At 40.1% G+C, this 27,658-nt stretch overlaps 2 long non-coding RNA genes across 3 annotated transcripts in view; one reads left to right on the top strand and one right to left on the bottom strand.

Annotated features, from left to right (window-relative positions):
- LOC139760356 (uncharacterized) overlaps positions 1–4,312 on the top strand; it is an 82,167-nt gene extending 77,855 nt beyond the window's left edge. The window contains exon 7 of the long non-coding RNA XR_011715322.1: positions 901–4,312. This is a non-coding gene — a long non-coding RNA (uncharacterized lncRNA). The remainder of the gene's footprint in view (positions 1–900) is intronic.
- On the bottom strand, positions 2,740–26,083 carry LOC139760355 (uncharacterized). Of its 2 annotated transcripts, XR_011715321.1 has the most exons (4): positions 25,947–26,083; positions 8,668–8,826; positions 7,069–7,404; positions 2,740–2,839 (listed from the first exon to the last, which is right to left on the bottom strand). It is a non-coding gene; the product is annotated as an uncharacterized lncRNA (long non-coding RNA). The 2 variants fall into 2 exon arrangements; XR_011715320.1 differs by having other exon boundaries at positions 2,740–7,404.
- Positions 26,084–27,658: the final 1,575 nt, after the last annotated feature.

Raw genomic sequence — 27,658 nt, 5'->3', positions numbered from 1 at the left:
TGTGTATCAATTGCCAAGAAGGGTCTTGAGATATGTTGAACCAATGTTTGTGGTGTTGTAGGGATGGGAGATTTCAAGAGCTCAGATGAGAAGTGTAGCCTGCATGTGTTTGGGGAGAGTGGTTTTAAGACGAGTGTATTTCTGCTGGGGTGGCCTTTAAGATGGAGTTGAAAGGGCTGTTGTTTAATAGTTATTGGATTATTTTTGAGTGCATGTTTTGTAAATGAGTTTTTAATAATGTAGGTTGCTGCTGAAGTGTAAGCAGAGATAAGCTTTATTATTTCTATATGAGCAATGGTAATTAATTATGGAGTGGTTTGGATAGGAAGGGTCTGGTGTAGATGCAAATATTTGAGTGCCAAGTAAACTGAGGTTAAGATTAAATGAAGTTACATATGCATATATCACACAACATATATCCTACCCTCCTATTTACTTTTCCACAAAGCATCTCTATCAACCCTATCATATGCCTTCTTCAGATCCATAAATGCTACATACAAATCCATCTGTTTTTCTAAGAATTTCTCACATACATTCTTCAAAACAGACACTTGATCCACATATCCTGTACCACTTCTGACACCGCACTGCTCTTCCCTAGTCTGATGCTCTGTGCATTCCTTTACCTTCTCAGTCAATACCCTCCCATATAATTTCCCAGGAATACTCAACAAACTTATACCTCTGTAATTTGAACATTCACTTTCAATCCCTTTGCCTTTGTACAATGGCACTATGCATGCATTCCGCCAATCTTCAGGCGCTTCACCATGAACCATACATACATTGAATATCCTTACCGACCAATCATCAACAGAGTCACCCCCTTTTTTAATAAATTCCACTGCAATACGATCCAATAATATATTAATTTTATTCAATTTCTTGTTGTTACAGCTTAGGAACATGCTATTGCAACCATAGAGCCTGTACCTGACAGTTGTCTGGCTGCCCTTATATTGGAGATGGTCACTGCCCAAAGAAGAGGTCAACATAGCCAAGGCTTAGAAGATGGAGTGATGCAGTCAGCCATTCATCACCATGATGACCCAGTGCTGTCAAAAGTGTTGGATGGTTCCTTTCATGTGGGAAGTACTTAGGCTGACCCATATAGTACTTTGTAACAAAGTCAGTCTAAATGAATGTAAGGTTAAATGATTGTCACATATGCATATATCACACATATATCCTACCCCTTCTGAGACTGTCATCTGTTCTTGATGCTAATGCAGGAAATGGCTACCTGGATGTGGATAAGGGGCTGTGGTTTTGGTGCATTATACATAGCTAAAGACTGAGTGTGAATGATTGTGGCCTTTTTGTCTGTTTTCCTGGTGCTACCTCTGAAGCAGGAGGTAGCGATGCTGTATCCTATGGGTCAGGGTAGAGCCAGGAATGGATGAAGGCAAGCAAGTATGAATATGTACATGTTATCTATATGTGCATTTATGTGTATATTCCTATGAGTCCACAGGGAAAATGAAACACGAAAAGTTCCCAAGTGCACTCTCGTGTAATAATCACATCATCAGGGGAGACACAAGAGAGGAATATAAGTCAGTTGATATACATCGAAGAGACGATGGACAATCACGTTTACCAAATGGCGTCCTAGCTTCGTCTCTTCGATGTATATCAACTGACTGTTATATTCCTCTCTTGTCTCTCCCCTGATGATGTGATTATTACATGAAAGTGCACTTGGGAACTTTTCATGTTTCATTTTCCCCGTGGACTCATAGGAATATCTTGATCACGTGCAAAATTGTGATCCTTTCCATTATGTGTATATGAGTGGATGGGCCAGTCTTCGTTTGTTTCCTGGTATTACCTTGCTGACATATGTATGTAAATATTTGTGGATGTCTTTTTTTTTGTGTTTCTTGGGCCTATGTCACTAAGGTGGGAAATGGCAGTCATCTGTATTTTTTTTTAATAATCACTTTCCCACCTTAGTGAATTGGTGTAAGGTAGGGTGTTGTATATAAAGGAGCCACAGGGTATACTATATACAAAATGTTTGCCAAGAGGGTGATTACATGGCTCTTGCATATTGTGATTATCTGCAGTGCAGCATTATTTGTCTAAGCTCTTAGTGTTAGATCTCTTGGTATATGTGGTATATTAAAGACCAGTGCTGTATATTTAAATATTTGCACCTTGTATGTGGTTTAATCATAGTTTAATGTAGGTTTAAGATTTGATTTCAAGTTCCATTATTTAGTTTGTAACTTGTTTTTCCTGCAGAAAAACCATATGTATGGTTTTTATAAAGGAACAAGTGATTTTATAGAAATCAAAAAAATTTTTGGTTTATTCTATGAGCACCATTGCTGTCTCTGCTGATCTGAATTCTGTTTGCAGCATTACAGAGCACTATCCAGCATCTGTGAACTAAAATTTGAATTATTCATATGTTCCTGTAAGCTCTGTATATTTGTATTTGTAGGTCTTGTTTTATAATTCCAATTTGAAAAATCCAAAGGTGCTTGTGATATGGTCTTCCAAACCTTTCTGTAATTTCCTTATATATATACTAATATATACTATGTATGGTATTCATAAAGGAATAAGTGATTTCATATAAAAAAAATTTGGTTTATTCTATGTGAGCACCACCATTGCTCTCTGCTGATCTATAATTTGTTATTCCTGCAGAATATATATATATATATATATACATACATACATACATATATATATGGTTTTTATAAAGGAACAAGTGATTTTATAATCAAAATTTTTTTTGGTTTATTCTATGTGAGCACCTTCATTGCTGTCTCTGCTGATCTGAATTGTTTGTTGCATTGCAGGAGCTCTCTCCAGCATCTGTGAACTAAAATTTGAATTAATCTTCATATGTCCCTGTAAGCTCTGTATATTTGTAGGTCTTGTTTTATATAATTCCAATTTGAGAAATCTCCAGGTAAAGAAATCCAAAGGTGCTTGTGATATAGTCCCAAATCTTCCTATAATTTCCTTATATATACTAATATTTATGCAAGATCTATCTATATCACTGATGCCCATTTCCTTTGGGAACTCCCTTCACGGCATCTAACTCACCATAATTAACTCCACTGCTGCTTCTTAGCCTTTAAGTGCCTCATCCTAAACAGGCCACTAACAGAGGGCAACTCTAGTGCAGGATTTTTGGAGGTTCCTACTTCTACCTAATATTCCTGCTAATGTTACAACTTACTACTACTACCAAATGGTCCCAGCTAATGCTCTTGATTACTACCTTAATTCTCCTGTCTTAAAACTCCTACCTACATATGCTCTTGACTACTACTACTACCTTAATTCTCCTGTCTTAAGACTCCTACCTACATCTATTGCTCCCCTTAATTCTCCTGTCTTAAAACTCCTACTACTTCTACCTTAATTCTCCTGTCTTAAGACTCCTACCTACATCTATTGCTCCTAACATTTTGTCAGAAGGCTGGGCTATTGCACAGCACTCACTGAAGTAAAATCTAGTTATGAAGTATATTTTATTAGCTCCCAGCTAATGTTTACCAACTACTTCTACCTTAATTCTCCCGTCTTAAAATTCCTGCATACATCAATTGCTCCTAACATTCTGCCAAAAGGCTGGGCTAGTGCACAGCACTCACTGAAGGAAAATCTAGAGTTATGAAGAATAACTTACATGAGATTAGTGTTATTTGCCACAAAGAGAGACCATGTTAAAAAATGCCAGCAGGCTATGCTACAAAAGTGCTGGCTCACTACACAGCTATCATTAACCTCCCAATACCAGGATGAGTAGTAATGGTGCAGTAGGGTTGAGGGACAACTCAATTGGGAGGTAAGTTTGAATGGAGAAAAGCTGGAGGAAGTGAAGTGTTTTAGATATCTGGGAGTGGATTTGGCAGCAGATGAAACCAGGGAAGCGGAAGTGAATTATAGGGTGGGGGAGGGGGCGAAAGTTCTGGGAGCGTTGAAGAATGTGTGGAAGTCGAGAACATTATCTCAAAAAGCAAAAATGGGTATGTTTGAAGGAATAGTGGTTCCAACAATGTTATATGGTTGCGAAAGCGTGGGCTATAGATAGGGTTCTGCGGAGGAGGGTGGATGTGTTGGAAATGAGATGCTTGAGGACAATATGTGGTGTGAGGTGGTTTGATCGAGTAAGTAATGTAAGGTTAAGAGAGATGTGTGGTAATAAAAAGAGTGTGGTTGAGAGAGCAGAAGAGGGTGTTTTGAAATGGTTTGGTCACATGGAGAGAATGAGTGAGGAGAGATTGACAAAGAGGATATATGTGTCGGAGGTGGAGGGAACGAAGAGAAGTGGGAGACCAAATTGGAGGTGGAAGGATGGAGTGAAAAAGATTTTGAGCAATCAGGGCCTGAACATGCAAGAGGGTGAAAGGCTTGCAAGGAATAGAGTGAATTGGAAAGATGTGGTATACCGGGGTCAATGTGCAGTCAATGGATTGAACTAGGGCATGTGAAGCAACTGGGGTAAACCATGGAAAGTTTTGTGGGGCCTGGATGTGGAAAGGGAGCTGTGGTTTCGGTGCATTATACATGACAGCTAGAGACTGAATGTGAACGAATGTGGCCTTTGTTGTCTTTTCCTAGCTCTACCTCAAGTGCGTGCAGGGGGAGGGGGTTGTCATTTCATGTGTGGTGGGGTGGCAACAGGAAGTAATAAGGGCAGCAAGTATGAATTATGTACAGATGTATGTATGTACATGTCTTTGTATATATATATATATGTATTTATTTTATTTATTTTGCTTTGTCGCTGTCTCCCGCGTTTGCAAGGTAGCGCAAGGAAACAGACGAAAGAAATGGCCCAACCCACCCCCATATACAATGTAAACACACACACGCAAATATACATACCTATACATCTCAATGTACACATATATATACACACACAGACACATACATATATACCCATGCACACAATTCACACTGTCTGCCACTATTCATTCCCATCGCCACCTCGCCACACATGGAATACCATCCCCCTCCCCCCTCATGTGTGCGAGGTAGCACTAGGAAAAGACAACAAAGGCCCCATTCGTTCACACTCAGTCTCCAGCTGTCACGCAATAATGCCCGAAACCACAGCTCCCTCTTCCACATCCAGGCCCCACACAACTTTCCATGGTTTACCCCAGACGCTTCACATGCCCTGATTCAATCCACTGACAGCACGTCAACCCCGGTATACCACATCGATCCAATTCACTCTATTCCTTACCCTGCCTTTCACCCTCCTGCATGTTCAGGCCCCGATCACACAAAATCTTTTTCACTCCATCTTTCCACCTCCAATTTGGTCTCCCACTTCTCCTCGTTCCCTCCACCTCCGACACATATCACTCATTCTCTCCATGTGCCCAAACCATTTCAAAACACCCTCTTCTGCTCTCTCAACCACGCTCTTTTTATTTCCACACATCTCTCTTACCCTTACATTACTTACTTGATCAAACCACCTCACACCACACATTGTCCTCAAACATCTCATTTCCAGCACATCCACCCTCCTGCGCACAACTCTATCCATAGCCCACGCCTCGCAACCATACAACATTGTTGGAACCACTATATATATGTATACGTTGAAATGTATTGGTATGTATATGTGCGTGTGTGGACGTGTATGCACATACATTTGTATGTGGGTGGGTTGAGCCATTCTTTCATCTGTTTCCTTGCACTACCTCGCTAACGTGGGAGACAGCGACAAAGTATAATAAATAAAATAAATATAAAGGTGGGTAGATGGTCAAAGGGCATTATTGAATTATAAGTTAATTGATAGGCATATAATAGAGACTTTTTGATGTACATGTGCTGAGAGGGGGAGCTGGAGGGAAGTCAGACCACAATCTTGTAGAGGCGAAGGTGAAAATTTGTTGAGGTTTTCAAAGACGGAGAGAGAATTTTTTGGGGGAAGAGAGTGGTGAAAGAACGTGCGTGATAAATATTTAGAAAAACAGATAGATTTGTTGGTAGCATTTAAGGGTTTAAGAGTACATGCTGTGGGAGGTAAGCTGCTAGAAGCAATGAAAAGTTTTTATCAAGGATGTAAAGCATGTGTGTGAGTAGGAAGAGGGGAGAGTGATTGGTTCCCAGTGAAGGCCAGTCTGCAGCAGGGGTGTGTGATGTCCCCATGATTGTTTAATTTGTTTATGGATGGGGTAGTTAGGAAGTAAGTGCTAAAGTTTTGGAGAGGGGGCAAGTATGCAGTCTGTTGGGGACGAGAGGGCCTGGGATGTGTCAGTTGTTGTTCGCCGATGATACAGCTCTGGTGGTTCAATCAAGTGAGAAACTGCAGAGGTTAGTGACTGAGTTTGGAAAAATGTGTGAAAGGAGAAAGTTATGAGTAAATGTAAATAAGAGCAAGGTATTAAGTTCAGTAGGGTTGAGGGACAAGTTAATTGGGATGTGAGTTCAAGGTTCACATGCCAACAGGTCAACATACTGCATTCAAAGTTCACTGACAAAATGTCAACAAACTGAATTCAAGGTCCACATGTCAACATATGAAAGCTTGGCTCACAGGTCAACATACAATGAATGCTAAGGGTCACAATGCAACATAAAACATACACTGACCAAGTTTCTCATGTCAACACATGAATGCTGAGCTCAAAGGTCAGCACACAATGAATGGACTTGCAGATCAACATGAAATGAAAAATAGGCTTACAGGTCAACGTACAATGAATGCTAGGGGTCACAGATCAACATACAATGAATGGTGGGGTCACAGATTAATATATAACATATTGAATTCAAGGTTCTCATGTCAAAATATGAAAGCTTGGCTCACAGGTCAACATGCAATAAATGCTTGGGTTACAGATCAACACAATGAATGTTGGGTCACAGGTAACATACAATGAATGATAAACTCACAGGTCAATGTGCAATGAAGCTAGGCTCACAAATTAACATGAAGTGAATGCTGGGCTTACAATGTCAACATAAAGTGAATGATCTAGGCTTACAATGAAAGCTAAGCTTACAGGTCACCATATTCTGAATGCTAGGCTCAAAGGCCACTGGCCACATAGGTCAACTGAAGTACTGTGCCTTTTACATCAATATGGACTGGAATTCTTCTTTGCATATGTTATAATCTTGTTCTTCAAAAAATATAGTTTTGATACAATAATTATAGGCATCCGATCATACATCTTATAAACAGTACTCAGCACCTACTGGATACACATTCTTTGAGATTCAAACGATGATTTGAGGATTTCATTATGTGACAAACATGGGCAAGGAAGATATAAACTAACTCGTCCTTGCCCTGATGTTGCAACACTGGGCACAATGACAGCCTCTGCAGGTACTGTGGGCAGCATGGACACCACTGAGAACGTTCTGGAATATGTGGGGACCAACAACGACACAGCTGGAGGCCTGGAAAAGGAAGGGACATGCTTAGCCTGGCCTGATATGCCAGTCATATTGGCATACTTCATCTTTGTGTTGGTGGTTGGGCTGTGGGTGAGTGAGCTGGTTCTTTTGCTACACAGACAACCTACCTGAAAGCATTTATTGTACACTCCTCTATCTTAACCAGCATTAAAGTAATTCACCACCAAAGGATATCATACACACAAGGCCTCAATCAGAGTACTATCTTGCATGAAAGGTGGCACAGTGTACCAAAATTAAGAGGGCCGACTTATAGGGAAAGGCTAGAAACCTTAGATTTGCTCACCATGGAAGAGAAAACAGTGAGGGGTGACACAACTTAAAGTTTTTAAACAATACTGATGGCATAAACAATGGAAAGTTCATTGTAGGGACAAAACAACCAGAAGACATAACATGAAAGTAAGCAAGAACCTTGTTGAAAAAATGTAAGGAAGTACTTTAATATATTGTATGAGTTGCGGGTAAATGGAATAAATTGAAAATGTATGTGGTAAATGCAAAGTACAGGTATTCAAAAGGTACTACAGCAGAGAATGTTCAAGAGATGTAGCCCCAAAATGTGTAAAACTCCCTTTCCCATACAGTGCCAATAGGTATTACTTACATAAGATTAATAAGATAGGGCCCCAAGAGAGTAAAAACTCCCTCCCCATACAGTATAGCACACACACAAGCTGGGGCCCCAAGAGCATAAAACTATATAAAATCATATGAATAGGTGATGGTTATCGAAGAAAAAATGTGGAAACACTTCATTAGGGATTACAGTGCTTGAGGACAATGCATTCAATGGAGGTACATATGAAAATACTGATTAATAAACAGTAAGGAAATAGAATAAATGATTTAATGAAATTTGAAACATATGCATCCCATGACTAACTTTAGACATTACCTCCACTTCACAATCGTCTGAGAGAGGTCAACAAGACAGTGTCTCTGGGTACTTTCTAGCCTTGCACAACATGCACTGGATCCCTGTAAGTCTACCATTCTCTGTTGGTTACCTGTAATGTTGCCATGTTTGTCAACCATGATATCTGTGCTCATTCAAGCATTATTATCAATATTATATCTTGCGCTACCTCGCAAACGCGGGAGACAGCGACAAAGTATAATAAATATAAAAAAAAAATATTATATCTATTAAGTGTTCTAACACTGTAATTGTATGTCTAGTCTATGCCTTTGTTTCTATTTAAAAGATCAAGTCAACTGTTTAGATAAAATATATAGAATTACCAGAAAGGCTAATCAACCATCCAATTTCTTCTACAAGGTATGAAAGGGGTTTATGGTGGTCGTAATGATGGCTGCCCTCATGTCCTTCTTAACCTCTGTCTTCAATTCTACCGCTACCATCTTCACCATCGATTGTGGACCCTCATAGGGAAAACGTGTCTGCAACAAAAATTTCCAAGATAAATATCAGACAGAGAGATGATAACAGTTGGTAGTGTGTTTGTTAGCATCTTGTTAGCTGTGTCTGTCATGTGGGTCCCAGTTATTCAGCAAGTTAAATGTTTTTAGTGGTAAATTTTTTAAATGTAATGAAGAGTAACAAATTTAAATAATTACTCTTATATTCATCAATGACATACACAGGGATATCATGGGAAGAATAAAAAAAAAAAAAAATACAAAAAATCTAGTAACTCTGAATAATGCAGCATAACTTGAACCTGTGTCTGAGTTTTACCACTATAGTTGAGTCAGTCCCAGTCTATGCACTCATCTTCAGTATTCACATATTTCGATCTTTTCCATTTCCCTCCTTTCTTCACTCTTTGCATCATCTCTACAAATGATCCTCTAGTATTCTTTCATTTTCCCCTGGACACTTACTTCTCTAACAATCCCTCAGTAGTCCATCTCTTCATAGCATATGCCAAATCAAGTTCTTCCCTCTCAAGATCACCTTCAGCTTTTTTTTGTTTACCTCAACTTCCAGAAATTTTTTTTTTTTCCAAGCCCACCTTCATCTTTCTCCACATCCACATACCAAATGCTTCGAAAAGATGATGATTTAAGATCCAGAAAGAGCAGTTTCTCACAAATGTGTTCAAAATCTTTTCTTTAATAGTCCTCTTCTTATTTAACAACTTTTCCCTCTCATGGATGGTTTTTGCTATCACAATCCTTGAGTTGATATTTGTTTCACATTTCCCCTTTTCACTGATCAGGGTACTTTGATACCTGATATCTTTCATTTGTTCTTTTATCTTACTATCAATGAAAATGAAAATGGTTATAAATCTACAAAGAAAGAAAAGAAAGTGTATTAAACTGTTATAAATACAGGGGGAGAAAGACTGGATGAGGTAACAGAATTTAAGTGTTTTGGAGCTATTTTGGGTACGTTTGGTGATACGGAGGGAGAGATAAAGGAGAGTGCAATAGAGGGTAGGATAGTCACTGGGTCCCTTAACAGAATAATGAAGGATAGAGGTGCAAGGAAGAATTTCCAAACATACACCTCTACCCTTCATTATTCTATTAAGGTACCCAAAGACTCTTCTTTCTACTCTATCTCTCCTTCCATGTCATCAAGCCTACCCAAGATAGCTCCTACATATGACTCTGCTCTCTCCTATATCTTCTTCCATCTCGACAAATGTACCCAGTATAGCTCCCCAATACTTAAATTATGTCACCTCTTCCAGTCTTCTCCTCCCATATTCATAACACAGTTTATTGCACTTTCTTCTCTCACTCTAAGGGACTTTGCAAAATCTATACTTTGACTGTGATTCCTTTCAAACACCATTACTTTACTCTTACTTACATATACCCCTAATCACCTACGCTTACACATGATAAAACACATAACCTTCCGAAGCTCCTCTCCACTCTAGACAAACAACTCAGTGTCATCTAGAAACAGACTTGTCACTAGCCACTACACTCCATCTCTACATACATTTTACCTAGTTTTACTTTCATCTCTCTTATCATTCTGCTAAATGTTTGAATAATCCCATACAGTCTTCTGCACAGCTGTAAACACCAATATTTGATTAGTAATGTAATTTTTACAAATCAAACAGCACCTAGAACCCTTCAATAAATGTTGGAATTTTCAACAATCTTTTAGAGATGTGCCTGATTACTGAAGATTTAATTAACGCCACTGAGATAAGGGATAAGTGGAAACTAAGTGGAGACTCTTTTGCCATGGCTACCCCCCTTTATTGGATTTCCCAGATGGAATGGGCATCAGAGATATAGACAGTTAGATAAATAGAGTTTTAACTAAGAGTATACTGGCCACTTCTTGGATGGTGGTTTGTAATGTAGTTAATATCAGTATGTACTGTACTTTACATACATTGATGGGCAATTATCTATGTAAATAATATACTGTCCCATCATAAGATCTATTGTGTTACACCATAAATAAATGTTCTTATATAATCTGTACATTTTTCCATCTGCTTTGTTCATTGTTACAACTTAGCATCCCAGGTATGTCAGTATGGAGAAGGATAGTGACTGGTTTTCTGCAAAACTACAGGCCCCAATGGTGTTTATGATCTACATAACAAAACTAAGGGAGGAGCAACAAGCACAAAAGGCTATCAAATTCCATTCCAAGTCCAGCTTTTGGAAGAAGTAAGCTAAAATTCAGAACAGTTGACAGCATAAAATAAATTTTGCTTGTAAAAAGATTCTTAATAAGATGACAGCGTGTGATAAATCTTTTTTATAAAATGCGGTCTACTGTTGTTACTATCATTAGCTGACAAATACAGCAAGAAACTTCTTATAATATCCTACATATCCATTGACTTTTATAACAATGTACTATCTTCAACTTTATAATTTCTCCTTTTCTCCTCTCTCTCTCTCTCTCAGCCACAACTTCTCACCTCAACTTTGATTATCCCTTCAATATGAAATCCTAACTACATATGTCCATCATTCAGCATTCTCTCAAAAATAACCTATGGTATCTTCTTTCTGCCTCTATGTTCACTGCCATTCAGTTCTTGATCCTTCCCTATTGTAACAATGTTTCATATACCTATTGTATCTCTAAAACACTCTTTACCCTTTCATAACTCCATATCCTTTATCCCTTATATCTTTTCCCATGCTACTCCATGTATTCATAATGTTTTTCCATTACTTTTCCCATACCTAATTATCTCGCTCATATTCAACACTCAGAAAGTTCTGCAATCTTCCAGTCAATGCCTCTTGTTACAGTTTCCTTCTCTCTTTCTACCTATAATAATACCTTTTACACTGCTCACTTTCTCGCCTCACTCCCAAAGGCACTATTCAAGCACTACTCACCACAGTCATAACTGAAGTGTCTTCATTTTAGCACCCTGTCACCCACTTCATCCTCATAATGAATATTATAAGCTACACAAGTTTCTAATTTGTTAACCATCAGCACTGCTGCATATAGGTTGTATTGTAAGCATATACAAGATATAAGTGACATACAAGTAATATAATGTGCACAGGTTCAGCATATCCCTTCCATATCCATTTATCCTAATATAGCACCTAGTTTTTAAACTCATGTTTCATTTCATTTGCAACAGTATTTGATTCTCTCACCTACTTGCACACAATTCAATGAGACTACACAATTAGAAACTCTTCACTTCTTCCCTATGACAAGCAGTTAATGCAAACCCCACAACTAGCTCAGCCCAAAATTTTTGATACAATCCTGCATGCAACATGTCTCACTGAATAAGGGAAATAACAGGGATACACATATAGTATAGATTGAAGCATCAAAATTGCAAGAATAAGGATCTCAATTTTTTATCTCATGCTAAATGCTTGTATCTGACCATCCATTTTCTTCACACAGATTTGTCAGCATTAATGCTATCATCTCTATGGCACTGTGCACCTTTATTTTCTTCTTTTACTTCTGAAAACTACTAGTACTGTATATACGTCTACCTGTGTGCCATATGTCTCCAAAAGTACCAAGTATGTATAACTAGTTATATCCACCAACCATCAAAACAGATACTGAAAAGACAAGTGACAAAACATCTGCCTTTTTATGTTCTTTGGTGCACTGCATCAGTCATGAGAGACTAATTACAATACAGATGAATTAAATACATTTAAGAATTAACATAATCTGTGTTGACTGGCATCAAATAATGAAGTTTCAACTTAAAAAATATGATCTGTAATACATGACATAAAATTTGTAAAAAAAAAATACTGACATGTTTTCTACAATACAATCACCGGAGTTTCTCATGAACACCTTTGCTCATTTTTACCTGCCATTAATGGGTAATAATCTTAAAGTACCACCATTTCAATGTATGAAACTGTATGATGGCTACAGTATTTTTTGTAGTTACATAAACATATGAAATATATACTGGGAGTCCCTAACTTACAAACAGGTTCTGTTCCTGGACCCTCTTTTTAAGCTGAAAAGTCTTAAGTTGAAAAATAAAGGTTGCATTGAATATCTGCAGAAAATGTGAATGTATTCCTATCCCTGCCTGTAATAAATGAACTCTTCACTGTCACAAGTAATGTAATCAAGCTTAGCCTTTGAGTCTCGGTACAAACAATTAACTTCCTGAGCCAGCATAATGCTAACAAGATATCAACTCGTACTGGTCCCCAAGCCACATAGTCAAAAGTTTATCTCAGCAATGACACTGCTCTTCCTTTTAGTAATGATGATGGACTTCACAGGTCCAAATCCCCTTGCATGCTCAAAAATTCATAAATTATCCTTGAGAAACATCCCAATCATAGAAAGGCAAAGGTCTAATGAACACATGATCTGTGGAGAAGTTTCATCCTTCTCAGATCACTTTGCTATTTCTATCTTGACCTCCAGAGTTAGTCTTTGATGCCTCCCAAGTATCCCAAGTATATCATCATCAGTAGCAGCTCTCTTACACTTTTCAGACATAATGAGGGTTACTTTAGGGGGTAAAATTACGAAGAAAAGCCAGTCAACAAAGGGAAACGAGGCACATAGCCAAAGCGGAAGCAGTGCTCCTTTGGGGAAAGCAGAGTTCCTTAACGTGGAGCAAAGGTGGTACACACCATTTCATGGACAGCAAGTGTTTGAAAAAAAAAGTGCGAGATAAAATATACTGTAAGTGTGAATAAACTGTTGTAGAGTTGACAAAATACAGCCTACATTTATCCTCGTCAGTATATAGATAATCTTACCATAATGTTATTGAAACAATGCTTAATAATTATTAATGGATAACTGTACTTCATGAAAACAATATGCCTGTAGCCAGGTACGAAGCAGTGTTCCTATGGGGAATGCAATGTCCTTTGTCGAGAAATGAGGGTGGGACACAGTGCTCTGCACACAACCAATTGTGTGTGATGCTCATGCACAATTTAACATGTACTATCATATATGAGTAAAGTGATGAGTGAAGTGAGTTATGGTAGTGTCAACAAAACACTCTACATTTATCTTCGAAAGCTTACCAACAGTTTTACCATGATGTTTAAACATTGCTTAGTTGACTTCTTAACGGAGATCTGTACTTCATTAAAACAACAGGCCTGTAGCCTGGGAGGAAGGAGTATTCTTTGACATGCATTGCACTACAAATAGTGAGTTTCACAAAAGTACAATTGTAATTTAGGTTCAATACAACACCTGTATTGCCTTTTCATTTCAAATAACTCACATCTTTCATAGCTGAGTGGATACTAAGTAGGGCAAGAGCAGGCTGTGGGTCCAGGCTTCAGGCTAAAGTTGCATCATGAGTGCACCCTTGAGTTGCCAATGAAAGCTTTCGACCATACTGTTGGGGGATGGGTGATAAGGACAAGCAGAACCAAGGAAACAAAAGAATCCATCCAGATGGTTGCCTTGAACTGTTGATTCTGGTCCAAGATAACAACAGAAGGTACCCCGAACTGGGAGACCCAGCTTTAGAGGAAAGCATTGGCGGTGGGCTCAGCAGACATATCTGAAGAAATGGTCGACAAAAGTCAAGAGGTAGCAGTTATCCGTGCATATCACATCAAAGCTGCAGGATGGGAGAGGAAAGTAGTGGACCAGGGCTTGTGTGTTATGGAGGAACTTGGAATGTTGGCACTGGAGACAGGAGCAGGCCCAATGCCACAAGACATCTGTGTTGACTCCTGGCTAAACAAATTTGGTGATGGAGGAGGTGGTGTTGCATGAATACCTGTGTGCACAAGGGAGTGGAAAGCATCAAAAATGTGTCTTGGGTGTGGCTAGAGGATAAAAGGGCATGAGGGTTCAGGTCAAGATGCATCACATGCAATCATTATCCCAAAGCTAGCGATAGGGGCATTGATAATATGGAAAGATGCTGACCCATGACGGTAAAGCAATCATGGTGCAGGCAGTAGAGCTGGAGGGCACAATTGCACCGAAGTGAAAGGCAATCAGCTACTGGATTGTCTGTACCCTCTATGTGATGGGTTTTTGTGGTGAAGTGAGGCATGTAACTCAGATGTCTGTTGACCTGAGGTGAATTGATGTCATTCTTGGTAATGATGGCATGTGTCAAGGGTTTATAGTCCATGAGAACATGGAGATCCTGACCTTCCAGGAAATGCCAGAAATGCTGTATGGCACTGTAAATCACCAGCACTTCTCTGTCAAAGGTGCTGTACTTATCCAATGACATTGTTTCCTAGGGAAGAAAGTGATGGGTAACCAATCATTGTCAACATGCGGGTGGAGGACAGCTGGTGCATAACATGTGGGAAAGCCTTGTTCAGGGATCTAATCTCTGGTCATGGCTAAGGTGTTACCTGCTTCTGGGTTCCATTTGAGGATGACACCAGAGTTCTTGGTACCTTTGAGGAGGTTGTGGAGGGGATTCATGATGTCAGCACACCGTGGAATGAAACGATTGTAAAAATTTACGATTCTTAGGAACTAGCACAATTTCTTAGGTGACACTGGACGAGGAAAACCCTTCATGGCATCTTCCTTTTCTTCCAGGGGGTGGGTGCCCTCTGCAGACAGCTGATGACCAAGAAATGTTAGTGAGGTGACGCTAAACACACACACTATCTAAAAGCACAAGTGGAAGAAATACAGTGTCCAGATGCAAAATTCCCAAAATAAAGTGGCAGCAAGGAAGAGTAAGAAAAGAACATTCTTCTCTCAAGATAGTCTAAATTACTTTGAGGCAGGATGCTGACATCGCCAGAAATACCAACCTTAGCGACCATATGTACAAAGATTTCAACTGGAGAGCGTCGCGTACCCACTATAAACCTTGATCATGTATTGATTGAAAATATATGAGGGATGGATAATCTTTTTTTGTGGACAATCCTGGATATGGGCTCCTAATATATTTATTCATTTTGCTTTGTCGCTGTCTCCCGCGTTAGCGAGGTAGCGCAAGGAAACAGACGAAAGAATGGCCCAACCCACCCACATACACAAGTATATACATACACATCCACACATGCAAATATACATACCTATACATCTCAACGTATACATATATATATATACACACACAGACAGAAAAACATATATACACATGTACATAATTCATACTGTCTGCCTTTATTCATTCCCATCGCCACCTCGCCACACATGAAATAACAACCCCCTCCCCCCTCATGTGTGCGAGGTAGCGCTAGGAAAAGACAACAAAGGCCCCATTCGTTCACACTCAGTCTCTAGTTGTCATGTAATAATGCACCGAAACCACAGCTCCCTTTCCACATCCAGGGGCCCACAAAACTTTCCATGGTTTACCCCAGACGCTTCACACGCCCTGGTTCAATCCACTGACAGCATGTCGACCCCGGTATACCACACCATTCCAATTCACTCTGTTCCTTGCATGCCTTTCACCCTCCTGCATGCTCAGGCCCCGATCACTCAAAATCTTTTTCACTCCATCTTTCCACCTCCAATTTGGTCTCCCACTTTTCCTTGTTCCCTCCACCTCTGACACATATATCCTCTTGGACAATCTTTCCTCACTCATTCTCTCCATGTGACCAAACCATTTCAAAACACCCTCTTCTGCTCTCTCAACCACACTCTTTTTATTACCACACATCTCTCTTACCCTATTATTACTTACTCGATCAAACCACCTCACACCACATATTGTCCTCAAACATCTCATTTCCAGCACATCCACCCTCCTGCGCACAACTCTATCCATAGCCCACGCCTCGCAACCATAAAACATTGTTGGAACCACTATTCCTTCAAACATACCCATTTTTGCTTTCCGAGATAATGTTCTCGACTTTCCACACAGTCCTCAAGGCTCCCAGAATTTTCGCCCCCTCCCCCACCCTATGATTCACTTCCGCTTCCGTGGTTCCATCCGCTGCCAAATCCACTCCCAGATATCTAAAACACTTCACTTCCTCCAGATTTTCACCATTCAAACTTACCTCCCAATTGACCTGACCCTCAACCCTACTGTACCTAATAACCTTGCTTTTATTCACATTTACTCTCAACTTTCTTCTTTCACACACTTTACCAAACTCAGTCACCAGCTTCTGCAGTTTCTCACACACACACACACACACACACACATATATATATATATTTTTTTTTTATACTATTCGCTATTTCCCACGATAGCGAGGTAGTGTTAAGAACAGAGGACTGGGCCTTTGAGGGAACATCCTCACCTGGACCTCTTCTCTGTTCCTTCTTTTAAAAAAAAAAAAAAAAAAAAAAAAAAAAAAAAAAAAAGAGAGGGGAGGATTTCCAGCCCCCCGCTCCCTTCCCTTTTAGTCGCCTTCTACGACACGCAGGGAATACGTGGGAAGTATTCTTTCTCCCCTATCCCCAGGGAATATATATATATATATATATATATATATATATATATATATATCCCAACTCTCATTTGCCCTTTTATTTCACCTCTTGCACCTTTCTCTTGACCTCCTGTCTCTTTCTTTTATACATCTCCCACTCAATTGCATTTTTTCCCTGCAAAAATCGTCCAAATGCCTCTCTCTTCTCTTTCACTAATACTCTTACTTCTTCATCCCACCACTCACTACCCTTTCTAATCAACCCACCTCCCACTCTTCTCATGCCACAAGCATCTTTTGTGCAATCCATCACTGATTCCCTAAATACATCCCATTCCTCCCCACTCCCCTTACTTCCATTGTTCTCACCCTTTTCCATTCTGTACTCAGTCTCTCCTGGTACTTCCTCACACAGGTCTCCTTCCCAAGCTCACTTACTCTCACCACCCTCTTCACCTCAACATTCACTCTTCTTTTCTGAAAACCCATACAAATCTTCACCTTAGCCTCCACAAGATAATGACATCCCTCCAGTTGCACCTCTCAGCACATTAACATCCAAAAGTCTCTCTTTCGCACGCCTGTCAATTAACACGTAATCCAATAACGCTCTCTGGCCATCTCTCCCACTTACATAAGTATACTTATGTATATCTCGCTTTTTAAACCAGGTATTCCCAATCATCAGTCCTTTTTCAGCACATAAATCTACAAGCTCTTCACCATTTCCGTTTACAACACTGAACACCCCATGTATACCAATTATTCCCTCAACTGCCACATTACTCACCTTTGCATTCAAATCACCCATCACTATAACCCGGTCTCGTGCATCAAAACCACTAACACATTCATTCAGCTGCTCCCAAAACACTTGCCTCTCATGATCTTTCTTCTCATGCCCAGGTGCATATGCACCAATAATCACCCACCTCTCTCCATCAATTTTCAGTTTTACCCATATTAATCGAGAATTTACTTTCTTACACTCTATCACATACTCCCACAATTCCTGTTTCAGGAGTATTGCTACTCTTTTCCCTTGCTCTTGTCCTCTCACTAACCCCTGACTTTACTCCCCAGACATTCCCAAACCACTCTTCCCCTTTACCCTTGAGCTTCGTTTCACTCAGAGCCAAAACATCCAGGTTCCTTTCCTCAAACATACTACCTATCTCTCCTTTTTTCACATCTTGGTTACATCCACACACATTTAGGCACCCCACTCTGAGCCTTCGAGGAGGATGAGCACTCCCCGCGTGACTCCTTCTTCTGTTTCCCATTTTAGAAAGTTAATACAAGGAGGGGAGGATTTCTGGCCTCCCGCTCCCATCCCCTCTAGTCGCTTTCTACGACACGCGAGGAATACGAGGGAAGTATTCTTTCACCCCTATCCCGAGGGATAATATACATATATATATACATATACACATACACACACATACACATACATATGCACATATACACACACACACACATACATATATATACATATGAAAATGTAAGAAACAATTTAGAAAACTGAAACTTCTAGCTTGAAATGAATGAAAAAAATGAATGTCACATAATGGTTCAACCTCTGGCTATGGAAAAAAAGGAAATGTATAATTTATTTACACAACCGTCAATAGCAGTTCTCATCAATTTAACCACTGTATCAATGAGAGTTGGGGTGAGAGAGTATCATTAAATTTTAGGGAGAATAAAAAGATGTTCTGGAAGGAGGTAAATAAAGTGCGTAAGACAAGGGAGCAAATGGGAACTTCAGTGAAGGGCGCAAATGGGGAGGTGATAACAAGTAGTGGTGATGTGAGAAGGAGATGGAGTGAGTATTTTGAAGGTTTGTTGAATGTGTTTGATGATAGAGTGGCAGATATAGGGTGTTTTGGTCGAGGTGGTGTGCAAAGTGAGAGGGTTAGGGAAAATGATTTGGTAAACAGAGAAGAGGTAGTGAAAGCTTTGCGGAAGATGAAAGCAGGCAAGGCAGCAGGTTTGGATGGTATTGCAGTGGAATTTATTAAAAAAGGGGGTGACTGTATTGTTGACTGGTTGGTAAGGTTATTTAATGTATGTATGACTCATGGTGAGGTGCCTGAGGATTGGCGGAATGCGTGCATAGTGCCATTGTACAAAGGCAAAGGGGATAAGAGTGAGTGCTCAAATTACAGAGGTATAAGCTTGTTGAGTATTCCTGGTAAATTATATGGGAGGGTATTGATTGAGAGGGTGAAGGCATGTACAGAGCATCAGATTGGGGAAGAGCAGTGTGGTTTCAGAAGTGGTAGAGGATGTGTGGATCAGGTGTTTGCTTTGAAGAATGTATGTGAGAAATACTTAGAAAAGCAAATGGATTTGTATGTAGCATTTATGGATCTGGAGAATGCATATGATAGAGTTGATAGAGATGCTCTGTGGAAGGTATTAAGAATATATGGTGTGGGAGGAAAGTTGTTAGAAGCAGTGAAAAGTTTTTATCGAGGATGTAAGGCATGTGTACGTGTAGGAAGAGAGGAAAGTGATTGGTTCTCAGTGAATGTAGGTTTGCGGCAGGGGTGTGTGATGTCTCCATGGTAGTTTAATTTGTTTATGGATGGGGTTGTTAGGGAGGTAAATGCAAGAGTTTTGGAAAGAGGGGCAAGTATGAAGTCTGTTGGGGATGAGAGAGCTTGGGAAGTGAGTCAGTTGTTGTTCGCTGATGATACAGCGCTGGTGGCTGATTCATGTGAGAAACTGCAGAAGCTGGTGACTGAGTTTGGTAAAGTGTGTGGAAGAAGAAAGTTAAGAGTAAATGTGAATAAGAGCAAGGTTATTAGGTACAGTAGGGTTGAGGGTCAAGTCAATTGGGAGGTGAGTTTGAATGGAGAAAAACTGGAGGAAGTGAAGTGTTTTAGATATCTGGGAGTGGATCTGGCAGCGGATGGAACCATGGAAGCGGAAGTGGATCATAGGGTGGGGGAGGGGGCGAAAATTCTGGGGGCCTTGAAGAATGTGTGGAAGTCGAGAACATTATCTCGGAAAGCAAAAATGGGTATGTTTGAAGGAATAGTGGTTCCAACAATGTTGTATGGTTGCGAGGCGTGGGCTATGGATAGAGTTGTGCGCAGGAGGATGGATGTGCTGGAAATGAGATGTTTGAGGACAATGTGTGGTGTGAGGTGGTTTGATCGAGTGAGTAACGTAAGGGTAAGAGAGATGTGTGGAAATAAAAAGAGCGTGGTTGAGAGAGTAGAAGAGGGTGTTTTGAAGTGGTTTGGGCACATGGAGAGAATGAGTGAGGAAAGATTGACCAAGAGGATATATGTGTCGGAGGTGGAGGGAACGAGGAGAAGAGGGAGACCAAATTGGAGGTGGAAAGATGGAGTGAAAAAGATTTTGTGTGATCGGGGCCTGAACATGCAGGAGGGTGAAAGGAGGGCAAGGAATAGAGTGAATTGGAGCGATGTGGTATACCGGGGTTGACGTGCTGTCAGTGGATTGAATCAAGGCATGTGAAGCGTCTGGGGTAAACCATGGAAAGCTGTGTAGGTATGTATATTTGCGTGTGTGGACGTATGTATATACATGTGTAGGGGGGGGGTTGGGCCATTTCTTTCGTCTGTTTCCTTGCGCTACCTCGCAAACGCGGGAGACAGCGACAAAGTATAATAAAAAATAAAATAAATATAATATATATATATATATATATATATATATATATATATATATATATATATATATATATATATATATATATCTTGGAGAGCAAAAATGGGTATGTTTGAAGGAATAGTGGTTCCAACAATGTTGTATGGTTGCAAGGCGTGGGCTATGGATAGAGTTGTGCACAGGAGGGTGGATGTGCTGGAAATGAGATGTTTGAGGACAATATGTGGTGTGAGGTGGTTTGATCGAGTAAGTAATGTAAGGGTAAGACAAGATCTGTGGAAATAAAAAGAGCGTGGTTGAGAGAGCAGAAGAGGGTGTTTTGAAATGGTTGGGCACATGGAGAGAATGAGTGAGGAAAGATTGACCAAGAGGATATATGAGTCGCAGGTGAAGGGAACGAGAAGTGGGAGACCAAATTGGAGGTGGAAAGATGGAGTGAAAAAGATTTTGAGTGATCGGGGCCTGAACATGCAGGAGGGTGAAAGGCGGGCAAGGAATAGAGTGAATTGGATCGATGTGGTATACCGGGGTCGATGTGCTGTCAATGGATTGAATCAGGGCATGTAAAGTGTCTGGGGTAAACCATGGAAAGTTCTGTGGGGCCTGGATGTGGAAAGGGAGCTGTGGTTTCGGGCATTATAACATGAGAGCTAGAGACTGAGTGTGAACAAATGGGGCCTTTGTTGTCTTTTCCTAGCACTACCTCGCACACATGAGGGGGGAGGGGATGTTATTCCATGCGTTGCGAGGTGGCCATGGGAATAAATAAAGGCAGACAGTATGAATTATGTACATGTGCATATATGTATATATCTGTGTGTATATATATGTGTACATTGAAATGTATAGGTATGTATTTTGAGTGTGTGGACGTGTATGTATATACATGTGTATGGGGGTGGGTTGGGCCATTTCTTTCGTCTGTTTCCTTGCGCTACCTCGCAAACGCGGGAGACTGCGACAAAGCAAAATAAATATATATATATATATATATATATATATATATATATATATATATATATATATATATATATATATATATATATATATATATTCCTGGTAAATTATATGGGAGGGTATTGATTGAGAGGGTGAAGGCATGTACAGAGCATCAGATTGGGGAAGAGCAGTGTGGTTTCAGAAGTGGTAGAGGATGTGTGGATCAGGTGTTTGCTTTGAAGAATGTATGTGAGAAATACTTAGAAAAGCAAATAGATCTGTATGTAGCATTTATGGATCTGGAGAAGGCATATGATAGAGTTGATAGAGATGCTCTGTGGAAGGTATTAAGAATATATGGTGTGGGAGGCAAGTTGTTAGAAGCAGTGAAAAGTTTTTATCGAGGATGTAAGGCATGTGTACGTGTAGGAAGAGAGGAAAGTGATTGGTTCTCAGTGAATGTAGGTTTGCGGCAGGGGTGTGTGATGTCTCCATGGTAGTTTAATTTGTTTATGGATGGGGTTGTTAGGGAGGTGAATGCAAGATTTTGGAAAGAGGGGCAAGTATGAAGTCTGTTGGGGATGAGAGAGCTTGGGAAGTGAGTCAGTTGTTGTTTGCTGATGATACAGCGCTGGTGGCTGATTCATGTGAGAAACTGCAGAAGCTGGTGACTGAGTTTGGTAAAGTGTGTGAAAGAAGAAAGTTAAGAGTAAATGTGAATAAGAGCAAGGTTATTAGGTACAGTAGGGTTGAGGGTCAAGTCAATTGGGAGGTGAGTTTGAATGGAGAAAAACTGGAGGAAGTGAAGTGTTTTAGATATCTGGGAGTGGATCTGGCAGTGGATGGAACCATGGAAGCGGAAGTGGATCATACGGTGGGGGAGGGGGCGAAAATTCTGGGAGCCTTGAAGAATGTGTGGAAGTCGAGAACATTGTCTCGGAAAGCAAAAATGGGTATGTTTGAAGGAATAGTGGTTCCAACAATGTTGTATGGTTGCGAGGCGTGGGCTATGGATAGAGTTGTGCGCAGGAGGATGGATGTGCTGGAAATGAGATGTTTGAGGACAATGTGTGGTGTGAGGTGGTTTGATCGAGTAAGTAACGTAAGGGTAAGAGAGATGTGTGGAAATAAAAAGAGCGTGGTTGAGAGAGCAGAAGAGGGTGTTTTGAAATGGTTTGGGCACATGGAGAGAATGAGTGAGGAAAGATTGACCAAGAGGATATATGTGTCGGAGGTGGAGGGAACAAGGAGAAGAGGGAGACCAAATTGGAGGTGGAAAGATGGAGTGAAAAAGATTTTGTGTGATCGGGGCCTGAACATGCAGGAGGGTGAAAGGAGGGCAAGGAATAGAGTGAATTGGAGCGATGTGGTATACCGGGGTTGACGTGCTGTCAGTGGATTGAATCAGGGCATGTGAAGCGACTGGGGTAAACCATGGAAAGCTGTGTAGGTATGTATATTTGCGTGTGTGGACGTATGTATATGCATGTGTATGGGGGTGGGTTGGGCCATTTCTTTCGTCTGTTTCCTTGCACTACCTCGCAGACGCGGGAGACAGCGACAAAAAAAAAAAAAAAAAAAAAAAAAAATATATATATATATATATATATATATATATATATATATATATATATATATACACACACACACACACACACACATATATATGATAGAGTTGATAGAAATGCTCTGTGGAAGGTATTAAGAATATATGGTGTTGGAGGCAAGTTGTTAGAAGCAGTGAAAAGTTTTTATCGAGGATGTAAGGCATGTGTACACGTAGGAAGAGAGGAAAGTGATTGGTTCTCAGTGAATGTTGGTTTGCGGCAGGGATGTGTGATGTCTCCATGGTTGTTTAATTTGTTTATGGATGAGGTGTTAGGGAGGTGAATGCAACAGTTTCGGAAAGAGGGGCAAGTATGCAGTTTGTTGTGGTTGAGAGAGCTTGGGAAGTGAGTCAATTGTTGTTCGCTGATGATACAGCGCTGGTTGTTCATTTGGGTGAGAAATTGCAGAAGCTGGTGATTGAGTTTGGTAAAGTGTGTGAAAGAAGAAAGCTGAGACTAAATGCGAATAAGAGCAAGGTTATTAGGTACAGTAGGGTTGAGGGACAAGTTAATTGGGAGGTAAGTTTGAAAGGAGAAAAACCGGAGGAAGAGAGGTGTTTAAGATATATGGGAGTGGATTTGGCAGTGAATGGAACCATGGAAGCGGAAGTGAATCATAGGGTGGAGGAGGGGCGAAAGTTCTGGGAGTGTTGAAAAATGTGTGGAAGTCGAGAACGTTATCTTGGAAAGCAAAAATGGGTATGTTCGAAGGAGTAGTGGTTCCAACAATGTTATATGGTTGCGAGGCGTGGGCTATAGATAGAGTTGTGCGTAGGAGAGTGGATGTGCTGGAAATGAGATGCTTGAGGACAATATGTCGTGTGAGGTGGTTTGATCGAGTAAGTAATGAAAGGGTAAGAGAGATGTGTGGTAATAAAAAGACTGTGGTTGAGAGAGCAGAAGAGGGTGTTTTGAAATGGTTTGGTCACATGGAGAATGAATGAGGAAAGATTGACAAAGAGGATATATATGTCAGAGGTGGAGGGAACTAGAAGTGGGAGACCAAACTGGAGGTGGAAAGATGGAGTGAAAAAGATTTTGAGTGATAGGGGCCTGAACATTCAGGAGGGTGAAAGGCGGGCAAGGAATAGAGTGAACTGGAACGATGTGGTATACCGGGGTCGACATGCTGTCACTGGATTGAACCAGGGCATGTGAAGTGTCTTGGATAAACCATGGAAAGTTTTGTGGGGCCTAGATGTGGAAAGGGAGCCGTGGTTTCGGTGCATTATACATGACAGCTAGAGGCTGAGTGTGAAGGAATGTGGCCTTTGTTGTCTTTTCCTAGCGCTACCTCGCGCACATGCGGGGGGAGGGGGCTGTCATTTCATGTGTGGCGGGGTGGCGACGAAAATGAATGAGGGCAGACAGTTTTGAATGATGTACATGTGTATATATGTATAAGTCTGAGTGTGTTTATATATGTATACGTTGAGATGTACAGGTATGTATATGTGCGTGTGTGGACGTGTATGTATATACATGTGTATGTGGGTGGGTTGGGTCATTCTTTCGTCTGTTTGCTTGCGCTAAGTCGCTAACGCGGGAGACTGCGACAAAGTATAATATATATATATATATATATATATATATATATATATATATATATATATATATATATATATATAGTAGTTCTACAGCTCGTATATATGGAAAAATAAATTATTGTCTTTTTGAGGTTGATTGCAAGTACGGACTGTCCGTAACTCGGGGTCTCCCAGTATACATGGTGAAAATCATAAAAAAAAATCATAATTATCTTCATGTCTTTCTAATATACTTTGGGGGTATATTACCATACTGTACACCATACTGTAGTGAAGAAAGCGGGGAAAAAATCCAAGAAGCTTAAAATAAAAAAACAGAGGAGATTCCCTCAGGAATGTTGAACAATGCATCAATGCATCTTTATAGGAACATGCTAATTCAAGACTCCCACTGGACACACCACCGTCTGATACCATGGCATCAATATTCTGCCTGCAATTCAAGTCAAGCACTGAGGACCATATATATGCTGTACGATTATACTACACACATTAAGGAAAAAAGCAAGTGAATAATGTGAACTCTACATAAACTGTATACGTATATGTGTGTGACAATTACTTAAAAATACATTTGTAGTGAAGCCTTTTAAACTACTACATTAATGCAGGAGGAATAACTAATAACATGTACCTCAACTAAAAAGTTGCGATAGGAGCAGCCAGGAACTATGATCAAGCCATCTCCTATAATTACAATGGTTAAATATAAGAAAAATAATCATATATATATATATATATATATATATATATATATATATATATATATATATATATATATGACAAGTGAATATTTAGTACCCAGAACGTCTCCTGTCTATAGCAAGTTACTTCAGTAAAATTCAGACCCAGTTACCTGGGAAGATACTTATGACGTCAAAATGACGTCACTCAAATCAGGGATACCACCGGTGGCCTCAGGTGACGGTTAGGGGTTGTGGGTACCGAGGTATTCACTTATATGTGGCTAAAGTAACCTAATCCTCTTACATAAAACTTCTTTGATGGTACCTACTTTATCCTCATGTCATCATGCACGAGTGTGCAAGTTTATAAGTCCTTCAGACGGTGAACTGTGCTTGAAAACACGATTAATTAGAGACACACATGTAGTGACACTGTTTACATAGATCATGCCCATGGCGCCATGACAACTTGTCCGAAACATGCTAATCAGAAACTCCGTTAGTCCGTACGTCTTGAAATCTATTATCTAGCTTGAAATAATTATAAGGCGATATAAAATATACAAAAAGGTAATCTTATATTAAGGTATCTATATATATGTGTGTGTATATAAACATTTATTAACATCAGTTACAGTACGATATGTTGAACAATGCCTACGAACAGTTCTGTGCAGGTAACAACATATGAACTCGTGATTACGTTCCCTTTAAATCTAATATTTATCTTATTACATGCTTCTAATTGTTTGCAACTCAACCAAGAAATATAAGGATAATTGTACGTGCTTCTGTTTTGTCATTACGCGAGACTACAACTCTTCACTGGAACTTTAGAACTATGTAGTGAAACATAAGACATACTTTCTTGCGTCTTGATTTTTTTTCTACAGTTTGTCGCAAATAGTTGTGTTTCCCGTGCACTATATGTGCATTTGGGACAACTTATATCCTGGTACAAAATTTGAAACGCTTTATTTACTGCAGTGTATCTCAAGATAACTGCAGTTTTGGAAGCAATAATTGTCACGCATCCTAGCATCGCCGATCTTGTATATTATCTCAGATTTTCTTGTAAGCAGTTCACTATTATCCTTCGTAAGACAGTTTAAACCACGGAGCCCTCTGAGGTGAGGGGGAAGTGATACACCATCATTATAGGATCTTATATTTACTCATCATGGATCCTGAAAACATTATATGTGATAACAACCAGTTGGAAGACGTGATCATGTGATGCTCATGTTTGAATATGTGATAAAAGAGGGCATTAGAAAAGTAGGGGTGAAACAGGTAGCAAATAGGAAATATGATCGCGGGAACCACACAAACCTCATCAGTTTCCATGGTGACGTAGTCAGGAACCAGTATTTCTGGTGGAAGGTTCCGTGATATTTGTATTATAGAGGCATGGGGACCTCAAACCTCAAGTACAGAGGGAACTCTAAGACAGAGGAAGGAATAGTTTAATAAAAGAATGTCATGAAAGCAAAGGAGCTTCGGAATGTACAGTGACGAATATATATAATACAGGAGGATGTAGTATTCTGAGATGGAATACCAGGAATGTAAAACTCTCTCCCTGTACAGAACACATTGGTAATCACATACCAAGTGTAAGTGACCTACTCAAGGTCTTTTCATGAGACGTTTGGAAAATGTTAGTGCGTCCTAGCTCCGTATGAAAGATCCTTAACTTCACTATACATTTTCAGCAGCCATATTGGCCGTAGATTTCATCTTAGTCGTCGATTATAGAGTGTGTATCTCTGTTGTCATACGTTGCTGGGGAGGTTGAGGGTCGGTTAAAATGCTCTCCACTTCTGACATCTGTGTCCACACTCCCAAACTGTTGGGATGACGTGCATCACCAGCATACCTCGTCTTGTGGGCTCACATAAGCGGCCTTATAGTTCTGTGCGGTGGTGATCAAACTGGTGGAATGGTGGTACTATGAGGAGTCTCCTGCCGTCTTTACATTTCCCCTTGCTGTACGGGGTACAACTGCCATTACTAAAGCGAATTTACTTTGTCCCATGAA

The sequence above is a fragment of the Panulirus ornatus genome, chromosome 36 (genome assembly GCF_036320965.1).
Source record: "Panulirus ornatus isolate Po-2019 chromosome 36, ASM3632096v1, whole genome shotgun sequence".
Classification (NCBI taxonomy): Eukaryota; Metazoa; Arthropoda; class Malacostraca; order Decapoda; family Palinuridae; genus Panulirus; species Panulirus ornatus.
Note: the sequence above shows the minus strand (reverse complement) of the source record. Positions and strands in the feature narration are given on the sequence as shown.